Source organism: Diceros bicornis, chromosome 26 (genome assembly GCF_020826845.1).
Source record: "Diceros bicornis minor isolate mBicDic1 chromosome 26, mDicBic1.mat.cur, whole genome shotgun sequence".
In the NCBI taxonomy this organism is placed as follows: domain Eukaryota; kingdom Metazoa; phylum Chordata; class Mammalia; order Perissodactyla; family Rhinocerotidae; genus Diceros; species Diceros bicornis.
In genome coordinates, this window is record NC_080765.1 from 33,590,417 (window position 1) to 33,612,594 (window position 22,178).

Consider the following 22,178-nt stretch of genomic DNA (forward strand, 5'->3'; position numbering starts at 1 on the left):
CTATTTAAAAGTGTACGATTCAGTGGCTTTAGTATATTCACAAGATTTTTCAACTCTCACCACTATCTAATTCTAGTGTATCTTCATCATCCCCAAAAGATACCCTTTACCCATTAAGCAGTCGCTCTTCATTTGCTCCTGCCCCTATCCTCTGGCAAACACTAATCTACATTCTATCTCTACAGATTTGCTTATTCTGGAGGTTTTATATAAATGGACTCATACAACGTGTGGCCTTTTGTGTCTGGCTTCTTTCATTAAACATAATCTTTTCCAGGTTCACCCATACTATAGCATGCATCAGTACTTTGTTCTTTTTTATGGCCAAATAATATTCCATTTTGTGGCTATATCACATTTTGGTTACCCATTCATCAGTTGATGGACATTTGGATTATTTCTACATTTTGCCTATTATGAGGCACATTGTCTTTTGAGTAAGATTCTGACAAAGGAGTCTTGTTTTTCGAATTAGACAGAAGGGCAGATCCCATTTCATATACTTTAGAAAAATTACTCTATGTGGGCTCTTCCATTCACTCTTTCTTGGTAGCAAATCACACCAATGTTTAGTGGCATAAACAACAATTTTATTATTCTCATGGATCTTGGGGGTCAAGAATGCAGACTAGGTGCAGGGGGGATGGTTTACTTCTACTTCATGATGTCTGGGGACTCAGCTGGGAAAACTCAAAAGTGGAAGGTGACTTGATGGCTAGGGGTTGGAGTCATCGGGAGGCATCTTTTGTCACATGTCTGTGTTTCACGCTGACTGTTAGCTGGGACCTCAGCTAGCCAGTTCTCTAAAACATCCACATCTGGCCTCCTGATGTGATCTCTCCACATGAGCTAGTGGGGCTTCCTCACAACATGGTGGCTGGGGTCCAAGAGCGAGCATCCCAAGACAGCAAGGAGGAAGTGCATATAATTTTTATGCTCCACGTCCCTGGAAGTCAAATAGCATCTTTTCTGCTATTGTCTATTGGTCGAGGCAGTTGCTAAGGTCCAAGGGAGAGGAATCATAGATTCCGTCATTCAACATGGAGAATATCAAGGTCACACTATTATAAGAACATGTGGTGTGGGAGCTATTGTCATGGCCGTCCTTGGAAAAAACAATCTACAATAGGGGCCTTGCACTGTGCTGGGCCCATGACAGGTATCCAGTAGATCCTTATTGAATTGAATGGAATTCATGCTCATCAACAAATTATACCCAGGTCTACCCCTCTGATGTGTTCTTTAATCCACTTCCTCCTTCACAAGTGACTCTTTTCTTGGCATTATTCTAAAGCTTTGCTTTCTTAACTCTGGTTTAGAGTTTTCTTTTCTGCAATTTCCTAGTTGTGTGGTCTTGGACAAGTCACTTTGCTTCGCTGAGCCTCAGTTGCCTTACTCATAAAATAGGGCAACGTGTTTGTTCCCATTCCACAAAATTATTTTGGGAACTTAATGGGCTAAGGCATAAAGAGTGCTTATTACAGAGCCTGGCTGGAGGTAAGGATTCAATAAGTAATAGCTATTTTTATCGCTGTTGTGATTACCCAAATGTAACCCCCATTTTCTTACACTTTCTAGGATCCAGTCCAAGCCTTAAGGATTAAGGTCAGATCCCATTTGAGAAGAAACGGCAGAAATCGGAACTCCTCTGCATTTCTCACTTCCCGTTTCTTCCTGTTTCTCTTGGTGATATTTCCCATCCTGCAGATAACTTCCTGTTGACTTGCAGAGAATTCAGACAAGTTATGGTGGATGCTATCAACTTAAAATAATAAAAAATAATAAAGCTCCAATATCAGGGAAGTTTCCATAGTCCTAAAGACAAAACTTTCGATCTCGCCTGGCACTGGAATTATCCTCAATTAAAATCCCCAGCCTCCCCGCTGCTGTTGCTTGTCGCTGTAATTGTTCTGTCATCATTAATTCAGTGAAGCCTATTAACCCGCATCAGATACTGTATTTATCTACGATGCGTGTTATCTGCTCCTCTAGACAAGACAGCTGTCATACTTCAAGCCTGCTGTCTCTTTGTTGAGGTCCAATATTGTCAGTTTGCAAATGTTTCATATGTATTATAGAATCCTCATTGAGGGCGTTCTTACAACTTCCCACAGACCAGACAGCCTGCTGGCCTGTGAGGCCCCACAATGGAGGGGGAATAAGATGCTCCATCCAACGGCTCTGGGAACCTTCTTCCCTCTTCCTTCCCTCCTCTTTCTCTATATCCTGCCTTCTCTCTAGAGGCTGAGCACACGGGCTCAGGAACCAGACTGCCTGCGGTTGAATCTCGGGTCTGCATCCACCGTGGGGAGGTGGCTTAGTCTCCCTGAGCCTCTGTTTCCTCAGCTGTAAAATGCTCATAGTAATGGCACCCATCTGTTGTGAGGATTAAATGCATTAATATGCATGAAGTTTCTAGACCCCTGTCTGGCTCACAGTAGGTGCACAATAACTGTGTCCTTGTTGTTATTATTCTTTCTTTCTTTTTTCTTCCCTCCTGTCTTAGTCAGCTCAGGCTGCTATAAAAAAATACCACAGACTGGATGGCTTAAACAACAAACATTTGTTTCTCACAGTTCTGAAGCCTGGAAGTCCAAGATCAGGGTGCCAGCATGGTTGGGTTCTTGTGAGGGCCTCTTTCAGGTTGCAGACAGCCATTTTTCTCCCTGTCCTCACATGGTAGAAAGAGAGCTAGCTAGCTCTTGGGGTCTCTTTTATAAGGGCACTAATCCCATTCATGAGGCTCCAGCCTCATGGCCTCATCCTCTCCCAAAGGCCCCACCTAATACCGTCACATCAGGGTTATGATTTCAACATATGAATTTTGAGGGGACACAAACAGTGGGTCAATAACACCTCCCTTCCAAAGGAAGAAAGCCTTTTATAATCACGTCTTATGTGACAGATGCTCAGCTCGGTGCTGGAGACCCACGGGTGGACTAGTCCCTTGTGGCACCTCCAGTGAGGCAGACAGGTATTAAATAATTAGTGACAGACACCAATTGTGATAAGTGCCAGAGAGTACCGAGAATGAATATAACAGAGGTAGCTCACTTTCCATGAAAGAGGGAGGGCTGGTCAGGGAAGACTTCTCGGAGGAAGTGACATCTGAACAGAATTCTTAAATAAAAATAAGATATTTCCAGGAGGAGGATTGTGTGTGTCTGTATAAGTTAAGGGCAGAGCACCTCCGACTGTAGAGGAACACCGTATAGAAAGCTCTGAAGTAGGAAGCAGCCTCCATTAGTTTTTTGAATACGTAATACTTTCACATGGTTTGAACTTCAAAACATACAAAAGGATAAGCAGTAAACGCTTTTCCATTTATCAGCCCCCCACCCTCGAGGCAACAAATGAACCATTCTAGAAATATGTATACATAAGCAAAATGTGTGTGTGTGTGTACGTACACATATACATACATATATTCTATCCCTCTTTTTTTTTTTTTTTTTTTTTTAACATAAAAGATGCCCACTTCTCTGTTATTTGCTTTCCTCCCCTTTCTCTTAAATAGGTATCTTAGAGATCCTTCCGTATCGGTACCCAGAGAACTTTTTCATTCTTTTTTCTGCAGCTGCAGAGTACACTGTGTAGTAGATGACAGTTTATTTAAGCCGTTTCCTACTAATGGATGTTTGGGCTGTTTTCACTCTTTTGCCGTTATAAACAAGCTGCAATCAATAATATGATACCTGTGTAATTTGCTCATGTGGGATAAATTCCTAAAAATGGGATAGTTGGATCAAATGATAGACTTTATGATATTGTCAAAATGTTCGCCATAGAGGCTGTGCCAATTTACACCCCATCCCCAGCAATGTCTGAGAATGTTCATCTCCCTATATTTGCATCAACCACAGTGGGTTATCATGTTCTTTTTGATTCTGCCCATGTGATAGGTGAAAATGGATATCTCAGCATAGTTTTAATTTGCATTTCTCTTATTAGAAATAACATGGAGCATTTTTTTAATACAAAAATCACTTGTATTTCTTTTATTACAAATTGTCCTTATCTCTTGTTCATTTTTCTATTGGTCTGCTCTTTTTCTTATTGATTTTATACATTAGGGAAATTAGCCCTTTTCTATGCTAAGCTTCACAAACATTATTTCCTGGTTTGTCATTTGTATTTTGACTTTGCTTACAGTAGTTCTGGGTCTGCAGACTTTTTTTTTTTTTAACTTTTATGTAATCAAATGTATATTTTTTATGGCTCCTGGATTTGTGACATACTGAAGGAAAACCTTCCTCATTCCAAGATCATCAGATGACTCCATTCTTTAAAAAATATCTTCAGGAAAGGTGATTCCAGACGCTGTTTTAATTATATTTTCCCGTGTTTACCACCCATCATGGTAGAAATGCTTTCTGTATATTCAGATGAAACTCCTGATACTGTAGCTTAAATACACACTGGTAATATTTTTTCAACTTTCAGCAGATATTTCCTGAGCACCTACTATGTGCTGGTGTGGAAATCGCAGTCCTGGAGCTACAAAGATTAATACAGAAGCCAATAAAAAACAGTTAAAAATCATACTACCCAGAGATAACCACTATAAACATTTGGTATTTATCATTAAAGGTTTTTCTTTTTTAAAAGTCTATTGTATTAGTCAGGGTTCTCCAGAGAAACAGAACCAATAGGATTATATAAGTGGAGATTTATTATAGCAATTGGCTCACATGGTTCTGGAGGCTAGGAAGTCCTATGATCCGCCATCTGCCAGTTGGAGAACTCAGAAAGCCAGTGGTGTGACTCAGTTTGAGTCCAAATGCCAGAGAACCAGGGGAACCGATGGTGTAAGTTCTGGTCTGACTCCGAATGCCCAAAAACCAGGAGTGCTGAGGTCCGAGGGCAGGAGAAGATGGGTGTCCCAGCTCAAGCAGAGAGAGTGAATTCGCCCTTCCTGTACCTGATTGCTCTATTCAGGCATTTAAAGGATTGGATGATGCCCACCCACACTGGTAGGGGCCATCTTCTTTACTCAGTCTACTGATTCTAATGCCAGTCTCTTCCGGAAACGCCTTCACAGACACACCGAGAAATAATGCTTTACCAGCTATCTGGGCATCCCTCAGCCCAGTCAAGTTGACATAAAATTTACCATCACATCTACGAGCACATATTTTTTAAATAAAAACAAGATTACTATATGCATACTGTTTTATGACCTGATTTTCAAATATATCTTGGATTTTTTTATATGTCGCTGATTGTAAATCCACATTGTAACATTTAATGTTTATGGCAATGACATGGGCATAGCAGTGTTTGAACAACTCCTTATTGATGGAAAGTTAGACTATTTTCCCTGTTTCACCATTATAGACAATGCTGCAAAGAACATCTTGATATCTTAATCTTTGCTCTGTTGTCCTGGACACCGCATGGCTGGGTCATATTGCCAAACTACTTTCCAGAAAGTCTGTATGGCCAAATCTGGTCACTGTTTGTTTCTGTAAATAACGCTTTATTGGAACACAGCCACACCCACTCACTTCATTCACTTGTGTATCAGCTGTGGCTGCTTTTGCCCTACAAGGCTGAGTTGAGCAGCTGCAACAGAGACCATATGGCCTGCAAAGCCTGAAATATTTACTAACTGACCCTTTCCAGAAAAAAGTTTGCTGACTCTTGCTCTATTTCATTAGAGAAGTTATTTTACCTTTTAGGTCCTGGTTCACTTTACTAATATTGTAGGAGATGCTTTTGACGTGGAATGTGGAAGGGACATCAGACATCTTGTCCCAAAGCCTCTACGCTTTGAAGCAATGCAGATTTGAATTTCAACCTATTGTTTGATGGCTTTGTAACCCCAGATAAATTTTTAATTTCTCAGAGACTTAGTCTGCTCCTGTTAAAATGGGAATGATGACACCAACCTAGCAGGGTTACATCTGTAAGGCACACAGCCCAGTGCCGGGCTTTTGGTGCATGTAAAACCAACATTAGTTCACTTTCCCCTTCCCAAAGACTTTTGCTTCCAGGAAGCAGAAAAAAGAAATTGGCAAGGAAGAGGGATTGGGTTGGTAATAGCTGTTTTCTGCTGTTGCTTCTCCTTTTCTGTCCCAAAGTTTAGGGATTTCAATCCTTTTGCCCTGAGTAACTTCCAAACATTTAAAGCCCAAAACCTCTAGGTCATAGGAATCAGGTCAAGGCTAAGAAACGATTATCTTTTTCTATTGCTTTTAAACTTTTTAGGGAAAAAGGATTTCTGCTATTTAGTTGGAGAGAACAACCTTCACAACTATTTTAAAATTTAGGGAGTGTCTTAGATAGATGGGATCAAGGAATAGCAGGTCTGCAGCTGTAATTCACACTAAGAAGTGGTATTAAGTTAAGGCACATGGGAAACCTCCCTGCAATGGTCTCAGAGCATGAGGGTTTTTCAACCTCGGCACTACTGACATTTTAAACTGAATGATTCTTTGTTGTGGGGGCTGTAGGATATGTCTAGCAGCATCCCTGGTGTGGGAGATAGAATAACTCATCCCTCCCCCCAAGATGTCCATGTCCTAATTCCTGGAACTGTGAATATGTTACCTTACACGGCAAAAAGCAAACAAAACAAAACTCTTCCAGATGTGATTTAAAATAAGGATCTTGAGATGGGGAGATTATCCTGGATGATGTAATCACAAGGGTCCTTGTAAGAGAGAAGGTGATATGATGACGGAAACCGAGAGAGAAAAGAAGATGCTACGGCTGCTGGCTTTGAAGATGGAGAGAGGGGCCACAAGCCAAGGAATGCAGGCAGCCTCTAAAAGCTGGAAAATGTAAGGAAACAGATTCATCCCTAGAGCTTCCAGAAGGAAAGCATCCCTGTGGACTCATGTCAGTCTTCTGATCTCTGGAACTGTAAGGTAATAAATTTATGTTGTTTCAAGCCACTACGTTTGTGATAATTTGTTACAGCAGCAATAGAAATGAATAGTTCTGGTATCTACCCACCAGATGCCAGTAATCCCCCACCCCAAGTTGTGATAACTAAAAATGCCCAGAGACATTATTGCAAAATGTCCCCTGGAGAGCAAATTTGCCCCCAGTTGAGAACTACTGTGTTAGGGCGATTCCAACAGCAACTGCAAAAAGTCACAGGGGAAAGAAGTCAGTGCCCCAGGTATGGCTGGCACATGGTCATCCAGGTGTGGCTTCAGGTGGGCACACAGTCAGCCAGGTGTGGGAAGCTGGAAGGCATAGACTACCCATCATGTTCATTGTCACTCCTTTCTGCTTCCTCACCCCAGAGGGATTCACGCCTGGCTACTCAGAGAGCACGGCTGGGCTGCCTGAGAATCCTTATTGAATGTGACAGCTTGCCCTGCTGGGTCCCTGCCTTTTAGCACAAGGATGACAGCTGCTCTCTGTGGCAGCTTTTCCCTGTGGGTCAGACTCCTTTGCCTGACTGACCAATTCCCTTCACAGTAGGCAGGAAGGACTTTCTTCCATCTGAGCCACAGTAGTGAAGTCTGAGCTGGTTCTAAGCAACAGAAAGGGACTCTGGTTAATACAAGGAAAATCAATCACCGATTGTTAGGATAGCAGGGCAAATTATGGAGTGAAGGAAGAGTTTGCTTAGGGGGGAAATACCAGCATAGGTCCGGGGAACTCAGCAGCTGGTGGAATTCACGATCTACCTCTCGAGTTCTGCCATTCACATGTCTCACTTGCAGTTTTGGTTTCCAAGCTTTTTTTTTTTTTTTTTGAGGAAGATCAGCCCTGAGCTAACATCCATGCTAATCCTCCTCTTTTTGCTGAGGAAGACCGGCTCTGAGCTAACATCTATTGCCAATCCTCCTCCTTTTTTTTTTTCCCCAAAGCCCCAGTAGATAGTTGTATGTCATAGTTGCACATCCTTCTACTTGCTGTATGTGGGACGCGGCCTCAGCATGGCCGGAGAAGCGGTGCCTCGGTGCGAGCCCGGGATCCGAACCCGGGCCACCAGTAGCGGAGCGCACGCACTTAACCGCTAAGCCACGGGGCCGGCCGGGTTTCCGAGCTTTAAACTCCTGGAGGAGAGAATCTTATTGCGTGGGTCCAGTACATCAGCCAGCTGAGACCACAGGGAAGGACTTGCCTAAGGTCACACGGCCGTAATAGCAGAGCTGGGTCACCTCTCCTGACTTCCAGACCTGATCCTTTTCCATATGCAGAGCCAGAGTCTTGGGGGTCGATTTGTCCAATTAGAGAGCTAGCCAAGGGCTAACACACCAAGGAAAGTTCTTTGCAAGGCTGCTGAAACAACACTTAACCTGGAAAATGTGGGGAAACACTGGCTGTTTTTTCTACTGGGTATCAGGCATCTAGATGTTTTTAGCTGTCTAGAAGTGACGTGTTTCACTGACATATTTAAAATTAGTTGTAATTGAGTTTTGGGGGGAATTATTGTGAATCACAGTAGAGTGGAGTTTTAAAAACTCTACCATTTTCAACAATTTGCGATTCCCACCTCAGTTCTTGTGGATCCTTTGGCAATTGCTACAGCCTGAATTTTCAGTTTCTGATGACCTTCCCTGGGCCTGCTTTGGCCTATGGCTGGATTCTTCTCTCTAGTCCTCTGTTTAAATAAAATAAACACCAACCACTGAAACAGATTTAATTTAGTTTTAATCCAACAATCAATACATATTTATTACATAAAAATTAAAAACCACAGACATGTCAATTAAAATTTAAAAAAATCACCCATAAACTCACCATGCATAAAAACCTGTTCACATTTTGCTCTATTCTATGTGCTTCCAGACTCTTTTTCCTATAACTTTATGCTTTATGAAAAAATAGGATTATACTACATTTTCTGTTTTATTACTGACTTTATTCATTTAATTATCAAAGTATCTTTCAGTGGCCTTAAATATATGTTCATTACAATTTTTAATAGCTTCAAAGGATGTGAGAAATGGGATTATACTACATAATCTATTTTATTACTGACTTTATTCATTTAATTATTAAAACATCTTTCAATGGCCTTAAATATATGTTGATTACACTTTTTAATAGCTTCAAAGGATGTGAAAAATAGGATTATACTACATAATCTGTTTTATTACTGACTTTATTCATTTAATTATCAAAACATCTTTCAATGACCTTAAAAATATGTTGATTACACTTTTTAATAGCTTCAAAATATTCTATTTCATGATTAGGCCATGATGAATTTAACTTATCCATTATCGAGAGAACTTTTTTTGTATCTAAATTGTTGAAAAGTTTGTGATGTTGACACGGCTGCGGAAGAAATCAAACCATGGCTTAGGTTTCATAATTTCTTGAATTATCGTGTTTTCTCTTGACTTTATTTTGGATAGTTACACAATTTTTTTTGTCCTTTCTGATTGGAGAATACTTTGTTATAATATCCCTTTGTGACGTTGGGAGAAGGAATATGGAATATCTTTAGGTCCTCTGTATGCATCTGAGCTGCCATTCAGCCTTCTCTGGAAGGGTTGACCTGTGAAGCTCACGCACTCATGTGTTACCTGACGCTGCCTCACCCCATTTGACTACCTGTGGAGCAGAAAACAAGTTCGTTACTCCAACCAAATCACGATGGTTTCTCCACAGGTCATTTTCTGTACTCCACAAAATAATCCATGAGGGGTCCTACTTTCCTCATTCACATGACAAAATTCTATTGAGTACCCACTATGATTAGACAGTGGAAACATATACAAATAATCTTAGTGAAGTCCTTTTTTTTCCCTCCTGGTGGTCAGGTTCAGTTCATCTTACCCTAAACCTGGGGCTTTGAGCAGGCAGACCTTGGACACTCACGCTAGCTGCATAATATTGGGTAGCTAGTTTATGTTCTTTGTGCCTATTTTCATATTATATTAATAAAATTCAATGGGATCATCTGTGTAAAATACTAGCCTATAGTAAGTGGTTCAATAAGCAGTGGCCATTCTTATTATCAACATTGTCGTCATCATATTCTACAGAAAGTCTTAACACATCAAGTAGAGGAAACTGTATTGCCTGCTCATTTATTTATCCCAAGAAACTGATAAAGAAAGGAGATTAATTAGTCCAAAGAATGAGCAGGACTATAGGAGGAGGCCGTTGGCTGACTCTCTGGGGTTAATTTAGCCATCATTTCCGAATGGAGCTGGTACATTTAAATTGTGAAAGGAACCTGCTGCTGTTGATAATTAGTCTGGTTTTAATGAGTTATCAGGTGTTAATAACAGCTCAAGTGCAATATATCTTTTCACAGACTTCAGAGGATGTTCAAGATGTTCACTGGGTTCTCACTTCTCAGGGTTTTATGTGGGTGTTAGAAGTTGATCTGAGGGGAGCCAGATAGGATGCTTCTGTCTCCACAGATCCCAGGGAAGGAAGCTTTGATGATGGCCACAGCCTGCCATGCCCAGGATGAGTAATGCCATGGATATTACATGGATAGGGACAGATACGTGCCTTTCCTAACGGAAAGTGGCATCTCTTTGCCAGTGGGAGACATTTCTTCTTGTCCCAAATAATCCTGACATAACACAGTTTGGAAGAAAAAAAAAAAAAACCTCCAAACTGGAGACAACATAAATTTCTACCAATAGAGTACTAGCTAAATACATATTAGGACATCCACACAACAGAATACAATGTGGCCATTAAAAAGAATAAGGTGGATCTATTTAGAATGGTGTTTAAGAGATACAAAGTGGGAGAAAAGCTGCATAACAGTAATTAGAGTCTTATTTGATGTATGGAAAGAGAAAGGAAGGAAAGGAGGGAGGGGAGAGAGGAATGAAGAAAGGGAGAAAGGGAGTGAGACAGAGAAGAAAGAGAGAGAAAAGGAAGGAAGGAAGGAGAAATGGAAGAGAGAAAGAGAGAGAGGGAGGGAGGAAGGGAGGGAGAGAGAGAAGGAAGGAAGGAGGGAAGGAGGGAAAGAAGGAAGGAGAAAGGTACTTCCTTATAAAACCAGCCTTTCATTTGCAGAGTCACAAGTTACTCCAGAAACCCTGAGGACTAAGGTAGATTTTTACTGCAGGTAAAACGAGTGTGTGTGTACAGGGTTTTATACAGCATCACGTGGAAAGACTACTCCCAATCTTTCCCCACACTTTATTTGGAGAGCAGATGCCCAGAATTGGATTGACCATGTGGTTCCATATACATCATCATCATTGATCTATCCACAGCCCTCTTATCTGTTTAGTTATAATAGGATGGACACACAACCTTATTGTGATCATAGCAGTTAGCATTTTTCAGTTCTATTGAGATACACTTTATAATCACTAAAATGCACCCATTGTAAGTGTGCAGTTCAATGAGATGCAACAATGCGGATGTGGAACATTTCTATCACCCCAGAGGTTTTCTTGCTCCTCTTCCCAGTTAATCCTTAACCTCGACCCCTGGTCCCGGGCAACTACTGATCTCCTTCTATCACAATATGTTACATTTTTCTTTCCTAGAGTTTCCTGTAAATGCAGTCTTACAGTCTGTACTCCTGTGTTAGGATTCTTTCACTCAGAACAATGCTTTGGCTGTTCATCTGTGTTGTTCTGTGTATCAGTAGCTCCTTTCTGTTTTTAAATTTTGGCTGAGTAGTATTCCATTTTCTGAATATAAAACAATATGTTGATCCATTCACCTAGTGAAGAAGATTTTATTTGGGGAAGTGTTGATGTCACTAAAAAGCTTGAAAACCACAGCTCTACCTTGATGCAATATTCTTGAGAATGATGGAGAACTCAATTTACACACGATTTTCAGTGAGAAAACATGTCACATGGTAAGAGATTAGGTGACAGGATGACTGAAAGGTTCTCGTGACCTTCTTGAATGTATGATGTGGCAGGCAACCCATAGACACTGGCCTCCAGTTATCCTCACCTCCTGGTATTCATGCCCCTGTGTAATACCCTCCTCTTTAGGGTAGGCAGGACTTACTTCTAATGAATTGAATATGGCAGAAGTGATGGGCTGTCCCCATAATAAAAAAACTATTATTTCTGTCTTGCATGCTTGTTCTCACTCTTTCTTGGATCCCTTGCTCTGTGAGAAGCTAGCTACCATATCATGAATCAGTCCTGTGGAGAGGTTCTTGTGGTGAGGGGGTCAAGGCCTGCCGACAACCATGTAAATGAGCTTGGACGGAGATCCCCTTCAGATGAACCTTCAGATGAGACTGCAGTGTCCAACAGCTTAATTGCAATCTCATGAGAGAACTTGAGCCAGAGGCAACCACATAAGCTAAACCCAGAATCCTGACCCACAATAAGTGTGAGATCATAAATGTTAATTGTTTTAAGCTGCTAAGTTTTGGGGTCATTTGTTACACAGCAATAGATTAATACATACAAGAATAAGTTATTAGTGTTGTTCTTCTTATTATTCTATCACTACCATGGCCTTTGCCCTTCCCTGTTTTGATCCCAGGTTTATCAGAGCCCTGGGGATGTGTTAGAGTAGTAATCACCACGTATTGGGTGTGGAGTCAGGCATCTTGCCAAGCATTCACTTTCATTTTCTCCTTTAATCCTTGCAACAACTCTATGAGAGGGACGAATGATTGTCCCTCTTTTCCTGACCAGGAAAGCAAAGGTTAGAGGGGAAAAGGCCTTTAAGATAACTAGAGGTGGCATGGCAAGGAGTTGGAGTGTGAACCCAGGCAGTGTGACTTCACTGTCCCGGGTCTCAGTCATCACACCATCCTGCTGCCTTGAGACCCACATCCCCCAGCCATCCGCAAGCGATCATGGTGCCACTCTTCTCCTCAGCTCCATTCTTGCCTCTTGCCTGTATTCTCCTCTGCCAACCCTGTCCCACCTCTCACCTAGCCCACTCACAGTCCAGCCATCCCCAAGTTGACTTCTCTGTTGAAGATGTTAGACCTGACTATTTAGGTCAAGACCTTCTCTACTTCTCATATTCTCCCTTCTTTCCTCTCTGCCTTCCCTACTTTCTCTCCATCTCAGCAATTGTTCTCCTTTAGTCAAACAGAAACATCAAGGCTTTCCTTCTAGTCCCCCTCCCACCAATCTCAGAAATTAAAAAATTTTCCAAGCACAGTGAATATTAACTTATATTTGAAGAATAAATGAAACAGCGAATGACTAAATCACCCACTTACTTAGAGAGGCACCTAGGGACTGGAAAGGAGCTTGCTCTTTGCTTTCAGTCCTGTGTTTGAGTTCTAGCTCTGCTGCTCCTTGGCTGTGAGATCCTGTCCACATGACTTAACTTCTCTGTGCCTCTGTTTTCTCATCTCTAAAATGGGGACGATAATTCTTATGTCAGAGGAATAAGTGAGTAATATATATAATAGTACAGTGCCTGGCACAATATAATTACTCCATTTGTTATCATCATGGTTGTTGCTTAATCCTTATTTGTAGAATCTCAGATGTCTTTTCCTGAAGGTCAAGAGCTCTTCAACCAAAAAGGCTGTCTCCATCAGCAGTCACCTCTGCTGGGTCATCTTGGAGGCAGATAGTTCTATGATAGGATCTGGCACACTTCCTCTTTCACTCCATCATGGTATAAAAGGGCAGGATGGTGCAGAGGTCCAAGAGTATGGCCTATGCAATCAGAGAAGCTGGTTTCCAACTCTAGCTCTTCCATTCATCAACCCGAATGACCTTGGGCAAATTATGAGCATCACCAGGCCCATTGGTAAAATGGGGATAATAACGGCTCCAGCCTGACAGCATTGTGGTGAAGGTTAGTTGAGATAATTAATGCATGTAAGATGCTTACCATGGCGCTGGCACACAGAGATAAACCAACAAACACAAGCTCTTACTATTGTTCTTATAGGAATTGATGGAGGATGCCGAGGCCTGAGGCCACCCTCCTCCAGCTTTTAAAGGCCAGGTACTTGGTCTTAAAGATTGTGGAAGCACCTACAGGGACTTCACCCTTCTGTGGGGCTTTGGACAGCTGTGGCCCATTTGGATCAACGGAAGTCTCTCTCGCCTTGTCCTTCCCCCCCGGGAGGTTTTCTTTTTGCACATTGGATCATCCGCCAGAGATGTTGACCAAGAATTCTTACTCTTTACAGAGTTTCTTCCCTTAACTGTCCTGTTCTGTGCAGTCACCCTGGCACCCTCTCTCCTCTCCAGCTCTCAGCAGTTGGCAGGAAATGTTTATAGAAGGAGCATTTCTTTCTCTTTTTAATAGCATCCTAGGCTGCCACCTCCCAAATGAGAACCTCGTTAACCAGAAGGACTCTAGGCTACTGATTTATATTCCAGTCATACCAAGAGGGAAAAAACACAAAGGGAAAAAGAAAATGCCAAAGTATCCATGGACTTGTTCCAACACCCTGTCTGGTGAGGAGTGTGTATTTCTATTTAGGCGCAGGGTGCTAAGGGATTCCTTCCAGATTTATTGTTTAACCTACCATCCTTGGATTGCATGGATTCTTTGTACCTCTTATGGGTTTTCTGAAAACAAGAGTAACAATTCCATATTCCTACCATTTAAACAAGAGATTTATTACTTTCAAATAATAAAGGCGTTTGTTTCAACAGAAATGTTGGTATCTTAGTAAAGATGGTGTCCAAGCTCATGGTGGCTTCAGAGGATGGCTAAGGGCTCACCATCTGTCACCCTGCGTAGATGCTGATGGGCCAGCATCCCTCCGTGGGTGGTTATGCAAGGGCCATAAAACATACGGGTAAGAGTCTTTGGTGATCAGAATTCTGGCTCAATGCTTCAAGGAAGGCTTCCAGGAGGAGGAAGTGCATTTGGAAGGGGGCTTTGGAACTGGTGTCATAGAGAATGCAGGTTGTTCCCCAATATCCATTCCCCTCTACTTCCATAGTAATAGAATCCCTAATTTTTAGCTGGCAGCTTCACCCCCACCCTCCCAGAGTAAAGACTCCAGTTCTTTGGAATATAGCTTGCAACAATGGCCGCAATTATCCCCCTTCCTTTACACACATCCTTCTGCAACGTGACATTGTCTCCCCTCCTATTTAGTAGTGGAGTCCGTTCACCCCTCCCCGACTTGAATCCAGGCCAGACTTGTGACTTGCTTCAGCCAATACAATGCAGTGGAAGTGATATTGTGCCAATTCTGAGCCCAGGCCCCCAGAGGCCTTCCACGCTTCCACTCAACCTCTTGGAATCATGCCCAACCACATGTGAACAAGCCAGAGCTAGCCTTCTTGGGGACAGGAGCCCACTTGGAGCAGAGAAAAAGTCTGGCTGGGGCCATCCTAGACCAGCCAGCACCCAACAAACCAGGCAGCTAACTGAAGGCACATGAGTAGGCTCAGCCAAGATCGCAAAGACTGCCCAGCTGAACCCATCTCAAATTGCCAACCCACAGAATCATGTGCTAAATATATGCTTATTTATTTTATTTTTTAAAAATTATTTTTGTTGAGATCATACTGGTTTATAACCTTGTATAAATTTCAAGTGTACATCATTATATTTCAGTTTCTGTATAGACTGCATCATTTTCACCACCAGTAGTCTAGTTTTTAATCTGTCACCATACATATGTGCCCCTTTACCCCTTTTGCCCTACCTCCCACCCCCTTCCAATCTGTTCTCCTTGTTTATATGTTTGTTTGTTTATCTTCCACATATGAGTCAAATCATATGGTATTTGTCTTTCTCTTTCTGATTTATTTCGCTTATCATAACACCCTCAAGGTCCATCCATGTTGTCGCAAATGGCACAATTTTGTCATTGTTAAGGCTGAGTAGTATTCCATTATATGTATATACCACATCTTCTTTATCCTATAGTTAAAATGTCCATATTACCTAAAGCAATCTACAGATTCGATGCAATCCCAATTAGAATCCCAATGACATTCTTCATGGAAATAGAATAAAGAATTCTAAAATTTATATGGAACAACAAAAGACCCTGAATTGCCAAAGCAATTCTGAGAAAAAAGAATAAAGTTGGAGGTATCACACTCCCTGAATTCAAAATATACTACAAAGCTATAGTAATCAAAATAGCATGGTCCTGGCACAAAAACAGACACACAGATCAATGGAACAGGACTGAAAGCCCAGAAATAAACCCACACATCTACGGACAGCTAATCTTTGACAAAGGAGCCAAGAACGTACAATGGAGAAAGGAAAGTCTCTTCAATAAATGGTGTTGGGAAAACTGGACAGCCACTTGCAAAAGAACGACAGTAGACTATTATCTTACACCACACACAAAAATTAACTCGAAATGGATTAAAGACTTGAATGTAAGACCTGAAACCATAAAACTCCTAGAAGAAAACATAAACAGTATGCTCTGTGAGATCAGTCTTAGCAACATCTTTTCAAATACCATGTCTACTAGGGCAAGGGAAACAAAAGAAAAAATAAACAAATGGGACTACATCAGACTAAAAAGCTTCTGCAAGGAAAAGGAAACCACGAACAAAACGAAAAGACAACCCACCAACTGGGAGAAATTATTTGCAAATCTTATATTCAACAAGGGGTTAATTTCCAAAATACATAAAGAACTCATACATCTCAACAACAAAAAAAATGAACAACCCTATCCAAAAATAGGCAGAAGATATGAACAGATGTTTTTTCAAAGAAGATATACAGATGGCCAACAGGCACATGAAAAGATGTTCAACATCACTAATTATTAGGGAAATGCAAACCAAAACTACAATGAGATATCACCTCACACCTGTCAGAATGGCTATAATTAACAAGACAAGGAGTAACAAGTGTTGGGGAGGATATGGAGAAAAGGGAACCCTCATACACAGCTGGCAGGAATGCAAACTGGTGCAGCCACTATGGAAAACAGTATAGAGATTTCTCGAAAAATTAAAAATAGAAATACCATATGACCCAGCTATCCCACTACTGAGTATGTATCCAATGAACATTAAATAAATAATTCAGAAAGATATATGTAGGGCCTGGCCTCGTGGCCGAGTGGTTAAAGTTCCGTGCACTCTGCTTCGGCAGCCTGGGTTTGCGGGTTTGGATCCCGGGCGTGGACCTACTCCACTCACCAGCCACGCTGTGGCAGTGTCCCACATACAAAAAAAATAGAGGAAGATTGGCACAGATGTTAGCTCAGGGCTAATCTTCCTCAAGCAAAAAAAAGAGAATTGGCAATGGATGTTAGCTCAGGGTGAATCTTCTTCAGCAAAAACAGACAAATAACAACAACAACAACAAAAAGAGATATGTACCCCTATGTTCATCGCAGCATCATTCACAATAGCCAAGACATGGAAGCAACCCAAGCGCCCATCAATGGATAAATGTTTACTATTTTAAGCTACCATGTTATGAGGCGGTGGTTTGTGACATAGCAAAACTAACACAATTTCCCACGCAGCTAAGTGTATCCATGCAACTAAGTTTTGTTGAATGACATGTAAGCGAAAAAGGTGTGTGTGATTCTTGGAGAGTTTCCTTACAGGGAGAAGGCATACTCTTCTTCCAGCTTTCTTCCTTCCTAATGACTGGAATGAGAGCCTAATAGCTGGAGTTCCAGCACCATCTTGGACCATGAAGTGAGTTTAGGAACAGAAGGAACCCATAGCAGAACAATAAGGTAGGAAGATCTTGTCCCTCTGAAACCATAGATTACCTTTCCAACCTTATTCTGACTACCTTTAAATTTATTAAACAAAAGAGATAAATAAACTTTTATCTTGTTTAGGCCACTGTTGTTTTAGGTTTTACAGTTATTTGTAGCTGAACCTAATCCAAAAAAATACAGATGGCCGGGATGTAGATAAGCAGGGATTGTAGAGAAGAGCACTCCTGTTAGAGGGAACATCATAGATAATGTTGCAGAAAAAGGAAAAAATGTGGGTAGTGGGTGGGAAACAGTGAAACATTCCATGGTATTGCCTAAGGGGAACAATGGGTGATAGAACTGGGAACAGTTTGGGGCCAGCTTTTGAAAGGCCTTGAAGGGCAGGCTAAGAAATTTGGAGAGTCTGGTAAAACAGATGTCTGAATGCTTATTCAAATCAGAGTAAGAAAGTCCTACATTCATTTTTTCCCCATTCATTGATTCATTTCCTCTGGGGAGTTTATATTCTAGAGAGGGAGACAAGATAACTAAATAGTAGGACAATGACAGATTGTGATTAATGATCTTGAGTAAATAAACTGTGTGATGGGGTAGAGATTAACTGGTGGGTAGAGGTGGCTACTTCAGATAGGGTGGTCAGAGAAGGAGTTTTTGAGTTCTTAAATTCTGTGCCAGGCATTGTGTAGATGTCTAGGGACACAGGGATGAATAACACACAGTTCCTGCCATTGAAGAGATCACAGTCTAGTGTGGGGAGGTTCATCAGGAACAATTTCCTAGAGGAAGTGGGAGAGAGCTGAAGGAAGTAATTTAGTCTTCCCATCTGTATCGGTCAGATATGGCTGCTATAAAGCTGCATAACACACATCCCCCAAAATCTTTGCTTACAACAAAAACGGATTTTCTCGCTCACAGGTCTGCATGTAGGCTGTGGTTCTGCTGGGCTCTGCTGGATTAGCTTGGCTTGATTCCAGGCTGTTGGTTGTTCCAGGTCTTCTTTATATATCTCCTCATTCTGGGACCCACGCTACTCAGGGTTTGATCTTTTCAGGGTGGGTGGCAGAAGTGCAAGAGATAAGCTAAACCACAGAGGCACAATTAAAGCCTCCGCTTACATCACATCCACTAACGCTACTGGCCATAGCAAGTCACATGATCAAGACTGACATCAATGGGTCAGGAAGAACACTCCACCCACAGCGGGAAGATGGCAAAGGTATGAGGATGTTTAATTCCCTTAAGGGAGGGAGTGAAGAGTTGGAAACTGTAATTCAATTCCATCCAAGGAAATGGTGTACTTCTCCATTTTTTCAGAGCTCTCATGTATGTCCGAATAATTTTATATTTTTGAAAGATATCTTTTATATTTCTTGTTAGAGTTAATGCAAAGCACCATATTTCTTTTTGTTTCAAATTTTACTTAAAAAACTACACATGTACACAAGGTAAAAGATGTCAAAAAATAGTACTAAAAGATATAACAGTGAAAGCAAGGCTGGGTTCCTGTTTCCCTCCACAGAGGCAAATACTGGGTTTCTTTTTAGAGGTAATTCTGTGTACGCACAACCAAATACTTGCATAAGTTTAAAAAAATATAAAATAGCATCTCACTGTACTTGTCCCTCTGAATGTTCTTTTTTTTTTTTTCAGTTTAACAACATATCTTAGAGGTAGTTCCAGTTCAGGTCAGCTAGACCCATTTCATTCTGTTTAATGGCTGCATTGTTTTCCATTGTGAGACAGTGCCATAACTTATTTAATCAGAGCCATATTGAAAGACAGTTGGATTGTTTCCAATCTTTCGCTACTATAACCAAGTCTGCATTAAATATCCTGGAACATCTATCTTTCTGCACATGTGTGAGTATATCAGTAGGTTAAATCTCTAAACAGAAACTGCTAGGTGAAGGGATATGCATCTTAAAGTTTGATAGATATTGACCCTCTGTTTCTAAAAGGAAAGAAGGATGCCTTCCAGGATGTCTACAGATCTTTGTCTGCTCCTCTCATCGTCTTCTGATTCTTGTTTCATAGTATTATTCGGGGCCAAAACAATGGAACAAAGTAGCCCCAAACTTATTCCTATAGGATTTCTGGGAAAACTTTGAGCAGTATCCTTTGAACCCTGGCATGTGGTCCCCAATTTGAAGATGGGAAGAACTTGGCACTGTTGTAACTCAAACCATCCCTTTAATGAGAGCATTGGAAGAACATCGAATGTTGTTGTCACAAACATGTTTACTGAAGAACTCCATGCTGCAAGTGGAATAATTCATATCCCTGGGAGATCCTAGTAAAAAATGTGCACAATACCCTTTAATTTGATCTGCTTTCCCTGTAGCACCTAAATATTTAGGGCAAATAGAAAATAGTTCTGATTTACAATCTCTATAAAAATTTTAAACAACCTAATAGGACATTTGATCATGAAATTGCCTGAAATAATGTTGGCACTAGTCAGCCATATTTCTTTAAAATGGCCTGTAACTTCAGTGTAAACCACCAAACATGGATTCTTTTCCCCTGCTAATAACAATCTTATTAATAAAAGAATGATTTTCTTTACCAATCCTCGGCAGCTGTGTTCTGGTGTCTTTGTTCAGTAAAGGTAAAGATAATAACTGTCAGTGGAAAGAAAATGTGCTGAAGTTCCCAGGAGAAGTGGTGGGAACAAATCTTTTATTAAATCATATCAAAGTGTATTTCCTGTTTACTTTTTTTCATTTTGTAAGTCACAGTCATATCTGCTAGTTTCTGTAAACCTTGCCTCACATTTGTCAAAAAAAACTTCAAGGCTTGGTGTTCCTGAGGTTAAGTGCTGTGTGATCCATCATGGTGATAAATTGCACATAATTAACTGCCATAATGCCATTTCTGAGTCTGTTTCTCTTTTCACCCCTGCTGAAATCATCTGAGATTGGTTAACTTTTGAATATGTTCTCAGATGTTTCATGGATGCTTAGAAAAAGAACAATTGGAAAGTGTAGTTGATATCTGGAGTTTTTAACCTACAGATTCATGACCCCTCTTTGAGTAATAACACCCCTATTTTCCTTTGAGGGCAGGTGGCTCGGATGGGCCTGATCTATTTCTAGTCCTAGGGGTGGTCATGTGACCCAGACCTGGTGAACCAAAACATCGTCAGTCAAGTTGGACCAGTCAGACCCAGTGAGAATCCTGGGACTTTTACTACAACCATTGGAAAAGAGAAAATTTTTTATTGGAATTCTTGAAAGAACAAGATATAAACCTGCTTTTGGTTATCTTTCCTCTCCATGGGAAGAACACTATTGAAGGGAAGACAAAACAGAGAAAAACAGCCAAGAAATGGAGGAAGACAGATTCCTGATGATTTCGCTTGAATGCTCAAATGTAGCCAAGCCTAAAGTCTTACCAGTCAAGTAGGAAGCGGATAAATTTTAATTTTTTGCTTAAATCGGTTTGAGTTGGGTTTCTGCCACTTGCCTCCAAAAGAGTCCTAAACACTTGTGTTTTCCAACTTTTAGTAAAGTCTCGTGTGTAGGAGAGCATGTTCAGCACCAGCATTAGCCATGTCTATAAATAATATGATACCAGCCCTCTTCTTTCCTGTTTTCAGTGGTCACCATTGTATACAATGAACTGTCTTCAGGCTGTGACTGCTCCAGTCCATAGCTCAGAAGCCTCCAGAGGGTCTTGGCCCAGCATATCTTCTGTCTTCCCAAGAATTCTCATTGCTAGAATTAGTAATGGTTGCCCCACATCCATGCTCTGAGGATACGATATTTACCTGTGCTATGCCCTGTCCCCCCTACCTTGCCCCAATCGTTCAGCAATTCCTTATGAATGCATTTGTACTTCTCTCTGCCCTAGGGAGAGTCCAGAATGAAATTTCCAGGCAGCCAGCTACTGCCATCTTCTCCTAGCTTCGCATCTCTAAGATCTCGGGTCCATTTCTAGCTCTTTCCTTGACTTGCTCCAACTAGGTAATGACCTTGTTTGTGGGAGAAGAGATGATGTAGACAGGGATACGGACTAACATTTATAGTGTGCCTTGTGCATATCAGACAGTGTGCTTGGCTTACGTCCACGCATACCATCTTGCGTTTCCCATAACACTTGATGTCATCATTTATTTAACACTTTTTATGGTCTAGATACTGTGCTAAGTGTCTTATCAAGTAGTATCTAATTTAATCCTTATAAAATCAGGAGAAAGGCATTATTATCTCCATGGATAAGCTGAAACTGAGAAAGGGTAAGTAATTTCCCAGCAATGAGGATGTGATGGAAGCAAAATTTCAACCGAGACCTGATGACTCTGAATCCAGTTTTCTTACTTCCTACACCAGCACTTACTGTATTGTAATGATTGGTCTGTGCATCTCTTTCTCCAGTGAACCTCCTGACACCGTGCAATCTGGGTTATCTTTCATCCCCCTCCTCAGTCTAGGGCTTTGTATAGAGCCGATTCTCAAAAACTGTTTACTGAATGAAGGAATCTTTATAACAGCTTCGTAAGGTGAGTATTTTCCTTCCATTTTACACATGAGCAAATATAGGCTTAGGATGGTTAAGGAACCTACCTAAAGCCAGGAACTAGTGCTCATAAAATATAATCCTATAATCCTGACATTTCCTCCTTCAATTGAGAATTGAGAAAGAGGTCGTATAAGCTAGA